Source organism: Bos mutus, chromosome 15 (assembly GCF_027580195.1).
Source record: "Bos mutus isolate GX-2022 chromosome 15, NWIPB_WYAK_1.1, whole genome shotgun sequence".
NCBI lineage: Eukaryota > Metazoa > Chordata > Mammalia > Artiodactyla > Bovidae > Bos > Bos mutus.
Window position 1 is genome coordinate 73,965,090 of NC_091631.1, and position 16,258 is coordinate 73,981,347.

Below are 16,258 nucleotides of genomic sequence, written 5' to 3' on the forward strand. Positions count from 1 at the left end.
TGACCTGCATACAGGTTTCTCAAGAGGCAGGTCAGGTGGTCTGGTATTCCCATCTCTCTCAGAATTTTCCACAGTTTATTGTGATCCACACAGTCAAAGGCTTTGGCATAGTCAATAAAGCAGAATTGCTGAGTTAATTAATTCTTATTTTCACAATATACGTACTGCAGGAAGGGGGACCCATTCCAGGGCCCGAAAGTGGGCTCTTGTCTAACACTTGGAAATGAATTGTTCAAGAAGACACAGGTGCTGGCAAAGCAAGAGCTTTTATTGGGAAGGGGCGCCCAGATGGAGAGCAGTAGGGTAAGGGAACCCAGGAGAACTGCTCTGGCACTGTGGTTTTATGGTGATGGGATTAGTTTCTGGGTTGTTTTTAGCCAATCATTCTTACTCAGAGTCCTTCCTGGTGATGCACACCTTGTTCAGACAAGGTGGATGCCAGCGAGGATTCTGGGAGGTGGTTGGACACGTGGTGTCACTTTTTGGACTTTCCTGAACTCTCACTGTTGGTGGTGGCTTATTAGTTCCGTGTTCCTTACCAGGACCCCCTATCGTAAAACAACTCATGCAAATGGTTACTATGGTGTCTGGCCAGGGTGGGCGGTTTCAGTCGGTGTGCTTCCCCTAAAATAGGTGTACTACAATTTGTTTAGCCATTCACCTATTGAGGATACATTTTGTTTGTTTCTGTTTCTGCCTATTACAAATAAAGCTGCTGTAGTACTCATGTAGAATCTAAAACAACAACAAAAAAACTGAGCTCATAGATACAGCTGACTAACAGAGAACAGTTGGATAGTTACCAGACTCAAGGGAGTAGGGCGTGAATGAAATGAATGAAGAGGGTCAAAATGTACAAACTCCCAGGTGTAAAATAAGTAAGTCCTAGGGGTATAATGCACAGATGGTAACTCTAGGTAATAATACTATAGTAGTACATATTTTACAGTTGCTAAGAGAGTAAATCTTAAAAGTTCTCATCACAATAAGAAAATTGTAACCATCTATGGTGACAGGTTTTTATCAGACTTATTGTGGTGATCATTTTGCGGTATATGCAAATACCAAATCATTATATTATATGCCTGAAACTATGTCAATTATACTTCAATTAAAAAATACTTAAAAGTGCTATAACAATTGTTTATTGGTTTCATGTGAATCTAGGTTTTTATTCTCTGATACAAATGCTTGGAAGTGAAATGGTTGCATTGTATAAATATACGTTTTGTTTAAAAATACTGCCATATTAATTTCCCAAGTGTACATTTTTCATTCCCACTAGCAATATATAAGAGGTCATTTTCTCCATATTGCCAACATTTGGTATTGTCACTGTTTTTCATTTTAGCTGTCCTAATAGATGCAGTGATATATCACTGTGGTCTTGTTAGACAGGAAGGCAGCCAAAAGCAATGAGAGGCAGCCCCTTCAGCTAAACATCCAATGGTTGCCTAATCCCACCAAGCAATTCACCAGGCCCACTCCAAATATGCCCCTCAGTACTCCAAAATAGTCAGGGGGCTAGAAACATTCCCCATTGGCCCACTGGTGGGACTTCCCTACTCTAGAACATGCGCGCATCTCACATTATCAGGCACTCAGATAACCTTTGGTGCCACCGGACGCATTCAGTTCAGTTCAGTTGCTCAGTCATGTCGACTCTGAGATCCCATGGACTTCAGCCTCCCTGTCCATCAACAACTCCCGGAGCTTGCTCAAACTCATGCCCATTGAGTCAGTGATGCCATCTAACCATCTCATCCTCTGTCGCCCCCTTCTCCTCCTGCTCTCAATCTTTCCCAGCATCAGGGTCTTTTCCAGTGAGTCAGTTCTTTGCATCAGGTGGCCAAAGCATTGGAATTTCAGCTTCAGCATCAGTCCTTCCAATGAATATTCAGGACTGATCTCCTTTAGGATGGACTGGTTTGATCTCCTTGTAGTCCAAGGGACTCTTCTCCAACACCACAGTTCAAAAGCATCAGTTCTTCAGCGCTCAGCTTTCTTTATGGTCCAACTCTCACATCCATACATAACTACTCAAAAAACCATGGCTTTGATTAGACGGACCTTTGTTGGCAAAGTAATCTCTCTTCTTTTTAATACTCCAGGCCAGAATACTGGAGTGGATAGCCTTTCCCTTCTCCAGGGGATCTTTCTAACTCAGGGATCAAACCCAGGTCTCCCGCAGTGCAGGTGGATTCTTTACCAGCTGAGGCACAAGGGAAGCCCATTGGGCTCATTAACTGTTTATAAATATTCCATGAATACATGCATCGAATTATAACAGACTGAATTATGGGAAGGATATGCATGGTAGACCACCTTCTTATATAATCTGCAACTGTCAATGAAGATTGCCATTCAACAACCCCTGGATTATGCAAATGACTTTGCCTTAAAAACTCTGTACCTCAGCCCTCCTGGGCCATTACATCACTTGGCCTGACCAACCTCTATCTTGAGGTGTTCTTTCTGTTCTTTCTTATTTTCAATAAATTTTCTTGCATTGGGTATATATTCCCCTTTGTGTCCTACCAAGAACCAAGACTTCCCTGGTGGCTCAGACAGTAAAGTGTCTGCCTACAGTATGGGAGACCTGGGTTCAATCCTTGGGTTGGGAAGATTTCCTGGAGAAGGCAATGGCACCCCACTCCAGTACTCTTGCCTGGAAAATCCCATGGATGCAGGAGCCTGGTAAGCTGCAGTCCATGGGGTCGCTAAGAGTTGGACATGACTGAGCGACTTCACTTTCACTCTTCACTTTCATGCATTGGAGAAGGCAATGGCAACCCACTCCAGTGTTCTTACCTGGAGAATCCCAGGGATAGGGGGAGCCTGGGGGGCTGCCGTCTATGGGGTAGCACAGAGTCAGACATGACTGAAGCGACTTAGCAGCAGCAACTGGTCTGTTTATATTTTCCATTTCTTCCTGGTTCAATCTTGGGATATTATACATTGCTAGGAATTTGTCCATTTCTTCTAGTTTGTCCATTTTATTGGCATATGGTTATTCTTAGTAATTGTTTGTGATTCTTCTTATTTCTGTGGTGTTGGTTGTAATTTCTTCCTTTTCATTGCTAATTTTGATTCCAAGAGGATCTTATCTTCATTTCTTGTGTCTGGATAAATGTTACCAATTTTTATCTTTCTTTTATTGGAAAACCAGGTCTTAGTTTCATTGGTCTTTTCTATTATAGTTTAGTCACTATTTCATTTGTTTCTGCTCTGGGCTTTATGATTTCTTTCCTTCTACTAACTTTGGGTTTTGTTTGTTCTTCTTTCTCTAGTTGCTTTAGGCACAAGATTATGTTTATTTTAGATTTTTGTTTATTTGAGATTTTTCTTGTTTCATGAGGTAGGCTTGTATTGCTATAAACTTCCCTCTTAGAACTTCGTTTTCTCTATCCCATAGAGTTTGTAAAGTTGTGCTTTTGTTTTCAATTGCCTTCAGGTATTTTTAAAATTTGTTCTTTGATTTCAGCAGTGAACCGTAAGTTTAGTCTCCAAGTGCTTCTATATTTTGCAGTTTTTTTTCCCCCCAAGTAGTTGGTTTCTAGTCTCATAGCATTGTGATTGGAAAAGATCCTTAATATGACTTCAGGTTTTTAAAATTTATTCAGACTTGATGAGTGGCCTAGCATCTGATTATCCTGGAGAATATTCCAAGTGCACTTGAAAAGAATATGTATTGGGCTGTTCTTGGATGGAATGTCCTTTATGTATCTGTTAAGTTCCTTTGGTCTAATGTGTCCCTCAGGCCAGTGATTCCTTATTGATTTTCTGTCTGGATGAACTTTCCAATGATGTAAGTGGGGTGTTAGTCTTCAACTATTATTGTGTTACTGTCAATTTCTCCTTTTGTGTCTGTTAATATTTACTTTATGTATTTAGGAACTCCTTTGTTTGGTGCATATATATTTTAAATTGTCGTATCTTCTTCTTAGATTGATCCTTTGATGAATTTGTAATGTTTTTCTTTATCTCTTATTGCAGTCTTTATTTTAAAGTCTATTTTGTTGGATACGTCTTGCTACCCTAGCTTTCTTTTTATTTCAATTTGCAAAAGATATCTTAACCCATCCTCTTTTAATCTGTGTGAATCTTTAGGTCTGAAGTGAGTCTACTGTAGGCATCATATGTATGAGTCTTTTTTTTATATCCATCCAACCATCCTATGTTTGTTATGGAGTGCTTTTCCATTTAAATTTAAAGTAATTATTAAGATGTATATTATTTCCATTTTTGTTAATTGGGGGCTGTTTTCTAGTTCTTTTTGGTCATTCTGTTTTTGTTTTCTTCCTTTGTTATTTGATGACTATCTTTAGTGTTGTGTTCAGATTCCTTTTTGTGTATGTATATGTGTACCTATTATAGATTTTGGTTATGAATGATTATTTTAAGTTCCTGATCTTCAGTTTCAAGCACATTTTGACATTTTTGCCTCCCTTCACCCCAATTACTTTATTGACATCACAGTTTACATTGTTTTTTGTGTATATCTTTTAGTTATTTATTGTGGATGTAGCTAATTTTACTACTTTTGTCTTTAACATTCCGACTAACTTTGTACATGGCTGATTTACCATTTTTACTATATAGTTGCCTATATCAATGAGCTTTTTATTTTGTAATTTTCATGTTTCTAGTAGTGGCCTTTTCTTTTTCACTTAGATAAGTTTGTTTAACATTTCTTGTCAAGCTAGTTTGGTGGAGTGGAACCCTTTAAGCTGTTGCTTGTCTGTAAATCTGTGATCTCTTCCATCAAATCTGAATGAAAGCCTTGCTGAAAAGAATACTCCTGGTTGTAGGTTTTTTCTTTCATCACATTAAATATATTGTGCCACTTTTTTCTGGCCTCAGGATTTCTTCAGAAAAGTCAGCTCTTAGCCTTATGAAAGTTTCCTTTTTCATAACTTATTGCTTTTCCCTTGCTACTTTTAATAATCTCTCTTTAATTTTTGGCATTTAAAATATAGTGTATCTTGTCTTCAATGTCTTAAACTATGTCTTCAAATATTCTATGCCTCTTTCTCACTCTTTCCTTCTGGGACCCCTATAATGCAAATGCTATAATTTAAAAAGTTACTCTTTATTGTCTCAGAGGTCTTTTAAATGGTCCTCATTTGTCTTAATTATTTTTTCACTTTTCTGTTTAATATCAGTGATTTCCATTACTCTTCTAGCTCAGTGATTCATTATTCTGTATAATCTATTTATTCTGTCTAGTGTAATTTTTATGTCATTTATTGTATTCTGCATCTCTGGTTCTTCTTCTAACTTCTCTGTTCTGTTCATCCATTCTTCTCTCAAGTTCTTTGGTCATCTCTATGGTCATTACTTTGATCTCTTTATTGGGTAGGTCACTTATCTCTACTTCATTTAGTTCTTCTCCTGGGATTTTATCTTGTTCTTCCATTTGGAACATGTTCCTCTGTTGCTTCATTTTGCCTGATTTGCTAATCTTATTTCTGTGTATTTGGTAGATTGGTTAGATTTCTCAATCTTGGAGAAGTGGCCTTTGGTATGAGACATCCTATGCATCCCAGAAATGCACTCCTTCTGGTCACTAGAACTATATGTTCTAAGGGTGCCCCCTATGTGAACTCTGAATCTTTCTGTTGTAGAGGGCTGACTACTATGTTAAGTCTGGTAGGCACCATTGGCCCCTGGCCTGAGGAGGCTGCTGGCTGGTGGTAGCTGGGGCCTCATTATAAGGCAGCTGACTATAGAAACCTGGGGTCTCAGGCTGGTGATGGTCTGCTGGTGGGTAGGGCTGGGTTCTGGGGTGGGTGGTTGCAGGGTCAGGTATCTCAGTTCTAGTGTTGGCCTGCTGGTAGGTGGGGCTGGTTCCTGACACTGCTGGCTGTGGGCTCTAGGGTGTTCCAAAGCTGGTATTGGCCCACTGGCAAGTACAGCTGGATCCTGGGGTGGTTTGCTGAGGGGTGCAAGTTGTCTGAGATCTGGTGCCACCAAGTTGGTGGCTCGAGCCATTTCTTGAGGTCTCTGGCTGCAGGGCCCTGATTTTGTGCCTGATGGTGGATAGGGGCTAGTTCTTTATATGGCTGGCTGTGGGGTCCAGGGTATTCTGAATGTGGCTTGTTTCTTTGTCATCTTCAGAGGGCCTTTCATGGGGCAAAGGTTTTTAATTTTGATAAAGTCCTTAGATATCTTTTAATATCAATGGTATGTTATATTTTAGTCTTTTTACTGGTTGCATTGTATTCAGTTGTAATGATGTATAGTAATGTATTTAATTGGTCCTTTATTCATATTGATATTTCTAACAATTTACTAAAAGCAGGGCCACAGTGATTTTCTGGGGAAACTCAACCTTGTGTATATGTGCACATACACACATATGTATCAGTTCAGTTCAGTTCAGTCACTCAGTCATGTCCAACTCTTTGCGACCCCATGAATCACAGCACGCCAGGCCTCCCTGTCCATCACCAACTCCTGGAGTTTACTCAAACTCATGTCCATCGAGTTGGTGATGTCATCCAGCCATCTCATCCTCTGGCATACCCTTTTCCTCCTGCCCCCAATCCCTCCCAGCATCAGGGTCTTTTCCAATGAGTCAACTCTTCGCATGAGGTGGCCAAAGTATTGGAGTTTCAGCTTTAACATCAGTCCTTCCAATGAACACCCAGGACTGATCTCCTTTAGGATGGACTGGTTGGACCTCCTTGCAGTCCAAGGGACTCTCAAGAGTCTTCTCGAACACCACAGTTCAAAAGCATCAATTCTTCGGCGCTCAGCTTTCTTCACAGTCCAACTCTCACATCCATACATGACCACAGGAAAAACCATAGCCTTGACTAGATGAAACTTTGTTGGCAAAGTGATGTCTCTGCTTTTGAATATGCTATCTAGGTTGGTCATAACTTTCCTTCCAAGGAGTAAGCGTCTTTTAATTTCATGGCTGCAGTCACCATCTGCAGTGATTTTGGAGCCCCCAAAAATAAAGTCTGACACTGTTTCTACTGTTTCCTCATCTATTTGCCATGAAGTGATAGGACCAGATGCCATGACCTTAGTTTTCTGAATTTTGAGTTTTAAGCCAACTTTTTCACTCTCTTCTTTCACTTTCATCAAGAGGCTTTTTAGTTCCTCTTCACTTTCTGCCATAAGGGTGGTATCATCTGCATATCTGAGGTTATTGATATTTCTCCCGGCAATCTTGATTCCAGCTTGTGCTTCCTCCAGCCCAACATTTCTCATGATGTACTCTGCATGTAAGTTAAATAAGCAGGGTGACAATATACATCCTTGACATACTCCTTTTCCTATTTGGAACCAGTCTGTTGTTCCATGTCCGGTTCTAACTGTTGCTTCCTGACCTGCATATAAACGTCTATTTCTGCTTTATTGACTATGCTAAAGCCTTTGACTGTGTGGATCACAATAAATTGTGGAAAATTCTTCAAGAGATGGGCATACCAGACCACCTGACCTGCCTCTTGAGAAACCTATATGCAGGTCAGGAAGCAACAGTTAGAACTGGACATGGAACACATAAGTATATATGCAAATATATCCTTAGGATAAATTTCTGGACATGGTCTTCACTGAATCATAAGCTATATGTATTTTAATTGCCCATCAACTACATTGCAACAGTTTACATCTCTACTAGCAGGATGTGGTAATGGTTTTTATCCTATACTCTCATTAACTCCCATCAACAATGTTTCACATATAAAAGCAGACAAATAACTTTGATGATCTTAGAGGTAAAATGCATATTACCTCTAAGATCATCAAAGTTATTTGTATCTATATATACACATGTATATCTCCATTACTTTTTATATTATTTCAACTATGAGTGATATTGAGCATAGATTCATATGTAAGCCTTCCTTCTATTGACCTTGAACTGTTCCTCTCATTTGACAATTTGAGTTTCTAAGTTGATAGTCATTTTCTTAGTGAAGAAATTTCAACATTAAAAAGGGAAACAATCCTTTTCCACATGCAAACATTTTTCCTGTTTTGCCCAGATTATAGTACTTTTTACCTTAGGGAAATTTAGATTTTTGTCGTATTTTTCATTTTTCTATTATGGTTTTGGATTTGCAACTTATGTAGAAAGGAAAAAAAAGTTTAAAAAAATTCTCCCATGTTTTCTTTCAGGATTTTGACATTTGTGATATAATCTATAATACCAGTTCAGATGGGATAGATTCAAATGCTTTTCAAAGAATCTCAGGCTGTACTCAAGGCTATTTTGCATCTCATTGTACCCTACTCCCTCAGTGATTCAAATGCCCATTAACATTAGAGAAGCACTGGAGTAGATTGTATATGTTTGTATTTTTCCCTTTACTAAACAGTGGTCAGACCCTGCAGAATAGATGAAACAGCACATTTTTTAGCTCAAACAGTTTTCACTAGGTGACACATGGAGACTTTTAAATAGTCAAGATTCAAAGAGTTAAGCTCAGCAAATTGTAAAAACCAGACTTGACCTATTGGGTCCACTCAACTATGAGAGTTGAGAGAGCTTAAGACAGAGGTTAAGAGAGAGCTAATTCAGGTCTATGCCTTGTTCTGTAATCTTGTTTCATTCTCTTCTAGTCAGTGGTGTTTGAATGTTGTCAATGGCCAAACCCCGTATTTTCTAATAACTCTGCAGAAGTTTGTGGAACCTGATTGATTTCTATTAACCCCTAGAAATCGAGTTTTGTCTTTCCCTGATGGAATCACCCTACTTAGTAATGGCTCACTCCAAAATCCAGCTAGCTGGGGTGATTGGTTAGTGCTGCCTGGACTGCCCTGAAAAGTCAAAGTAAAGTGAAAGTCGCTTAGTTGTGTCTGACTCTTTGTGAACCCATGGACCATACAGTCCATGGAATTCTCCAGGCCGGAATACTGGAGGGGGTAGCCTTTCCTTTCTCCAGGGGATCTTCCCAACCCAGGGATCAAACCCAGGTCTCCCGCACTGCAGGCAGATTTTTTATTAGCTGAGCCACAAAGCCCTGGGCTGTCACAAACACTGGAGTTGTATTACTTCACCCTCTCCTTTTTGTCACAGCTGTCTTTAATCACTCACTGTTGCTGCTGCTGCTGCTGCTAAGTCACTTCAGTCATGTCCGACTCTGTGCGACCCCATAGACGGCAGCCCACCAGACTCTGCCGTCCCTGGGATTCTCCAGTCAAGAACACTGGAGTGGGTTGCCATTTCCTTCTCCAATGCAGGAGAGTGAAAAGTGAAAGTGAAGTCGCTCAGTCCTATCTGACTCTTCACAACCCCATGGACTGCAGCCTACCAGGCTCCTCCGTCCATGGGATTTTCCAAGCAAGAGTACTGGAGTGGGTTGCCATTGCTTTCTCTGACAGTGACTGCAGCTATAACATTAAAAGACACTCACTCCTTGGAAGAAAAGCTATGACAAACCTAGGCAGTGTATTAAAAAGCAGAGACATTACTTTACCGACAAAGGTTTGTATAGTCAAAGCTATGCTTTTTCCAGTAGTCATGTATGGATGTGAGAGTTGGACCATAAAGAAGCCTGAGTACTGAAGAATTGATGCTTTCAAATTGCGGTTTTTGGAGAAGACTTTTGAGAGTCGCTTGGGCACCAAGGAGATCAAATCAGCCCATCCTAAAGGAAACCAACCCTCAATATTCATTGGAAGGACTGATACTGAAGCTGAAGCTCCAATACTTTGGCCACCTGATGAAAAGAACTGACTCCTTGGAAAAGACCCTTATGCTGGGAAAGATTGAAGGTGGGAGGAGAAGGGGATGACAGAGGACGAGATGGTTGGATAGCATCACCGACCCGATGGACATGAATTTGAGCAAGTTTTGGGAATTGGTGATGGACAGGGAAGCCTGGCGTGCTGCATCCATGGAGTGGCAAAGAGTCAAACAGGACTGAGGAACTAAACAACAATAACAACATATAGATCCAGATCCAAGCACAGTTGAGGGATGGGGTTTTCTACCTGTCTTCCTTGGTTGTGCTTTCTGTCCTCTCAGACTTTGACCATTGCAGCCACAATGAGTTAGGAGGACCAAAAAAGCAGGAGCGGTGCTGATGGGGGCAGGGCACACTATAGTGATTTCAAAGTGGCATTTCTGGACCAACCATATCAACATCACCTAATGAATCCTTAAGTCTAAAGTGGGGCCTAACAATCTGTAGTTTAGAAACCTTCCAGTTAATTTAAAAAAATGTGTTTATTTATTTATTTTTGGCTGTGATAGGTCTTCATTGCTGCACACAGGCATTCTCTAGTTGTGGTGAGTGGAGGATACGCTCTAGTTGCAGTGTGTGAGCATCTCATTTTGGCAGCTTCTCTTGTTGCAGAGCATGGGCTCTAGGCTTGTGGGCTTTAGTGACTGTGTCACATGGGCATAAGATTTTGGTGAAGGTGGAGATCAATGCAATCAAGGCTTACTTTACGAAAGGTTTTCTAATAGTCACCAGGCTGATGATGTCACCATGAAAGCTTTTTGAGATATGAGGAGATGAAAGGACTGGGATCGTGAAATCAGTTCCTAAAAATATCTATCTAAAGACCTGTTCCCCAGTTTCTCCGGAGCACAGAATGCCTCACTCTCACCCTGAACTGCCTTCAGGGCATGTTGAGGGTCAACAGCTGCAGCAGCACAGGATTCAGTCTCTGCAGAAGCAGATGGCAAATGCTCTTGGCAAATGCCAATTTGTAGTTGATAGTCATTTGGGAGCTTCTCAAAAATGTGTAATCTCAAGCCTCACTCTCCTGAGATTCTAATGTAATTGGTCTGGGAGAAAGGAGCCTAATTATTAGTAAATAAAAAAGCTTCTCAAATGATTCTAATTGTGCATTGGCATTGCTTTGGACCAAATGTTTATATGCCCTCAAAATTCATATGTTGAAATCCTATTAATAATACCTAGTGTAATGGTATTTGGACATGGGGCTTTGGGGAGATAAGCAGGGTTAGATTAAGTCATAAGGGTGGGGCCCTGATGATGAAATTAGTGCCCTTATAAAAAGAGGAGGAGGCAGGAGATCTCCTCTCTCTCTCTCCCTGCTTATACACACCAAGAAGGATATAACATGCCATGTGAGGACATAACCAAGAAGAGATCTCTCACCAAGAAGTCCACCATGCTGGCACTCTGATCTTCCAGCCACTAGAACTGTGAGAAATTCATGTTTAGGCCACCCAGTTTATGGTAGTTTGTTACAGCAGTCAAACTGACTGAGGAATGCCTCTAGAATTAAGAATTACTGCTCTAAGGAAGAAATTGTTAAGTGTATTTTATGTTTTTGGGGGGGAGAAAAGGTAGTCCCTTCCACACAGATATTAGAAGATTTAAATGATTTTCCTTTGCAGATTTACTGAAGCTCAGTTTGAAGAGCTCAGTTATCACAGCTTTTTCTCAAAAGGGGTAGGTTTCAGAGTTTCAGCACTAGACGATGACTCTAGCCCAGGTGTTATAAATAGCTCAACATCATTCAATGAAAATGTCAGGTTCCCATAAGGGAATGAAGCAAAGAACTAAGATCTAGCTACTACCCATGGCCACGAAAAATCAAAATGAGGAATAAGAAAAGGAGGGTCTGGCAGTCTAACTCCAACTCCAACCCAGCCCAGTATCACTGGCCCAGAGGCTGCAACCAAGGAGAAAGGTGGGCAGGTTCCACCATGAGAAGTGACGGGACTCAGTCTGGACTCTGCCTGAGGCCCAGCTGAGTTTAGCCAGCAGAGAGGCCAGCTCAGAGGAGAGGGGAAGGCAATATTTGGAGAGTGTTAGGACTGTCCCTGCCAACTGGATGACCATCAGGATTGACCTGCAGCTTCCTCAAGAAACATCAGCATCTTGTTCATTCAGGTTAACTAACTAGCTGTCTGTATATGTAACATCTTTAGAAAGCTGCAGCTCTGTGGGTTTGTGAACAGCTGTTTCCACTTAGAGCTGTTTCCACTCTTATAACACTTAGGGTGACTGGCATTTATGTTTTGGGGTGTTAAATTTTAAATTTCCTGAATATTTGTCTTCTTTGGATGATGCAAGGCAGTGAGTTGGATTTTAATATTTCCTAAACCACCACTGAGACCTCAGGAAGGCTTATTTCTCATGGGATAAATGCAGGGAACATGAAGGCCTAAACAAGATCATAACAGTATGATTACAAGATTGTTTATTCCAACCCAATACATATTCCTTGAGGCCTCTTAGGTATTAGACATTATATTAAATATAAAACTTCTTAAGGCATGGTCCTTACATTTAGGAAAAGAGTCAGTAAAGGCTAAAACAATATTAAGAACAACATACAAGAAGCTGGAGAAGCAAAGAATATTATACAGAAAAGAGTTATAGTAAAAAGAACACAGAACCACAAGCCAGGGTATCTAATATGAATTCCATCTTTGTTATCATCTCAGTATGTATCTTAACTTTTTTTCTGCGTTAAATGGACTAATTACCACCATTTTCTTTTTTATCTCCCAAGGTCATCTTGAGAACCAAATAAGGTCATGGATGTGAAATAATTAGTGAAATACAGAATTTCAATCATCATATTGTCATACTTTGCTTAGGCAGTTCTGTATAAATCACTTGCAAGTCAATATTTTAGTTATTTTTTAATTACTATAAAATAAGGGAGTTCCTGGCCAAGAGGCTGATGAGTTGAGACTTCTGAGTTTCCCAGAGCCTCTTTGATAACTGCATTAAGCAGGACTGTTTTCATGGAAGGATGCAGGCACCATTGGGTCCAGTAACCATCAACTGGGTTATTGCCTTTGGTTACTTGGTGTGTTGTAGGATTGCTTAACAGGGAAGGTACTGTGTTCTTTCCTTTTCCTTTACACATATTGAGAAAATAAACCACAGCAATCGTGAAATCAGAACTTTGGTGAAACGTATTACAGAAGAACCAGGAAACATGCTACAATGGAGCCTGCTGGGTGCAGCTGCAGGCTGGGGAGTGAACAGAAGAATCAGGTTCTCATAGGTAAATAACAAATGTGTGCAAGGAAATTATGTATTGTTTTGTTTTGAGTGGTGGTGAGTACTGGACATAATAGAGTGTTAAAACATTCATATTCCATGAGAACATTGAAAATGAGACTTTATGAGGCAGAATTTGGATTTTGACATTTATCATATGACCTTGGATAAGAAAAATAAAATAATCTTAAATCCCACTTCTTTATTTATAAAGTGCAATAGGAGTTTTAGGATTTTTTAGGATTGTTACAAGGATAAATGAGATTACATAAAATAACTAGTATTATTTAATATTGTTTAATACATGGTCACTATTACTATGATTATTTAAAGAGTCCTTATAAGCTTGCATGGACTTCCCTGGTGGCTCAGACGGTAAAATGTCTGTCTACAATGTGGGAGACCCGGGTTCGATCCCTGGGTCAGGAAGGTCCCTGGAGAAGGAAATGGCAATCCACTCCAGTACTCTTGCCTGGAAAATCTCATGGACAGAGGAGCCTGGTAGGCTACAGTCCATGGGGTTGCAAAGAGTCGGACATGACTGAGCGATCTTCACCGTAACCGTATAAGCTTGCAGATAATCTATTTTTAACAGTGAAGATAAGTGCTTAAAAAACTTATTTTCCTTCTGAGTATCTGCTTCAAATAAGTTAGGTGCTCCATTCTGATATGTGTTGAGGAAGATGCTTTCCTGATTTGAATGACTGAGGTGGAAAACGATCAAATGAATTTTTAAAGACATATTGCCTCTAATCTTAAACTCCTGCATTGATTCTTTTTGTGATTTCTTAAAACAAGTTCCATTCTTACAGAAAAATAAAAAACTTTCAGTGTTTATAATGCTTGCTAAAATAAAGTCATAAGAGCCCACTGGAAACTGAGCTTGCAGGCCACTTAGCAAGGAGAAGTACAGTTCTCCTCCACCACAGATAATAGGTCTCTCCTCAGGATGGCATGGTGGCAGTTTTCTCATTTTATAGATTTTTCCAACCTGATAAAAATGTATTACATGTATGTGTGTATGTGCATGCTCAGTCATGTCCGACTCTTTGTGACTCCATGGACTGTGGCCTGCCAGGCTCCTCTGTCCCGGATTTCCCAGGCAAGAATACTGGAGTGAGTTGCCATTTCCTTCTCCAGGAGATCTTCCCCACCCAGGGAACAAACCCGTGTATCCTGTGTCTCTTGCACTGGCCAGCGGATTCTTTTACCACCGAGCCACCTGGGAAGCTCTTATTAGCTGTACATCTAAAATATAATGATGACATATATTGTTGGCATGAACTTGATGCACACCCCACAGGAAGAATGTGCCCAGGTACATAAATAAAACTGCTGTGGGGATCAAAATGCACAACACAGTTTATCTTTATCTTTAACCTGTCAATGACTAGGGAGCAGTTCTCGATTTCGTTTTTATCTGAGTGACCCCATCCAATCCTGTGTCTCTACACTGTATCCCCCAGATGGCCCTCTCCCTCACCCATGCTCAGGCTCCCTTCCCAATTCCAGGTCTGTGTATCCAACTGGCAACTGGACACACTGATTTTCTCCTCAGAGTTGTTCCTCCCCAAGACTTGGTCACGTTAGTGAGTACACACTCCAGTCTTCCAGTTGTTCAGAGACAAAGTTGGGTTACACCCGACTCCTCTCTTCACATCACACCATTCAGCCCCAGTCAGCTAGCAAGTTCTCCGGTCCTATTTTCATAGTACACCCTCAGGCTTCCCGCTGCTAACCACCACCATCTGCGGTGGCAGATAGACACCTCCTGTTTCTCTCTTTTGCTCCTACAGTTTATTGTCCTCAGAGTAGCCTGTGATTCTTTTAAACGCAAGTCAAGTGATGTTTCTCCTCTTAAACCTCTGGACTCTAAAGCCTGTACAAAGGCCCACAAGACCGTTCACCACCTGTCGTCCCTGCCGCTTCCCTAACTTCATCTCCGTCCCTCCCTGCACCCTTAGCCCAATTTCCCCAGGTCATGGGAGCTCACCGTTCTGCAGCTGAGCCTCAGGCCCTTGCCCCCGCGGTTCCTCCTGGGTGCCGTGTCACCCAGGTTGGGTTGCTTGCTCATTTCCTGCAGATGTCGGATCAACTCTTCACCAAGGGCTCTGCGTGATTCTCCCTGAAACACCCACGTCCACCATGCTCTCTGTCCCCTTACTCAAAGAATTAAGTCAAGTGTCAACTAGAAAACAGAAATCACTCAAGCATTTGAAACAGGAGGGTTTTAACGCAGGAAATGAGTTCCCTGAGTGATGGCTGCGAAGCCGGAAGAGACTAGCAACCCAGGAGCTACGAACACCGGAAGCTGCCAGTCCTTGTCTCCCTGCGAAGGTGGGAGAAAGCCGCCCGCATCACCGGCAGGGAGCAGGCAGCACCAGAGGCTGTGGCAGAGCTGAGTCTGGGGAAACGGCCCCCACTGCCGGGGGAGGCTTCTCCTTCGCCCAGGGCTCTCAGCGCCTCTCCTCAGATGGACTCTTTGAGGCCGGAGCTCGGCCTAAAGGCGGCGGCACCCACCACCCCGTTCTGAGCGAGGAATCCAACCCCGAGGCAAGCAGGCTCAGCACCCACACAGTCTGCTCCCTGCTTTTCCTCAGAGCATTCATCATCCTTGACATACTTACAATTTTTGGTTTATTTGTCCTTTCTTTATTTTGACTGGTCCATGAAGCCTGGTGCTTTGCAGTTTTGTTCACTGTTTTATCCCTGGCCCTAAAACAGTGCCTGGCACAGAGTAAGAACTTAATAAATAATTGTTGAATGAAAGGATAATGCTCAACAGCGCATCTGATTTACAGCAGGCATTAGATAAACATATATTGAATAATTGAGACATTAGCAATTATAATACCGAGGTAAGTGTTACATGAAAAATAACGATGTGCCATCTTCGATGAAATCCATCTCAACAGATTTTCCAACACAAGACTCCTGAGAAGATCAGATCAGGTTTGTTTGAAAACCTCATAATCTAAGATGCGTTTTCTCATATGGTCTTAGTATCATATTTCTTGAGGTTTTTAGACCCATTTTGTTTCCACTTCAACTTCGTGAATTTGTCAGTTGAAATTTCCTATTTGAAGTATTTTGCTTCTCAGTTTTACAGGAAACTTGAAATTTTGAACTCAGTTTGTTAAAAATACAAGAACTTTGAAATGCTTCTATTTGTTACTAATGAAATTGAGCACTATAATTCACAAAAATGGACAAAAATCATTAATTAATCAAAGCTCAAGATTAAAATCAAATCTGGCTTTATGGTCAATTAAGCAAGAAATACTGCATGAAACTGT

The 16,258-nt window shown here is 41.0% G+C and overlaps 1 long non-coding RNA gene across 1 annotated transcript in view; it reads left to right on the top strand.

The window, feature by feature from the left end:
* The window catches only part of LOC138990967 (uncharacterized), a 66,988-nt gene that overhangs the window by 50,281 nt on the left and 449 nt on the right, over nucleotides 1-16,258 (top strand). The window lies entirely within an intron of this gene.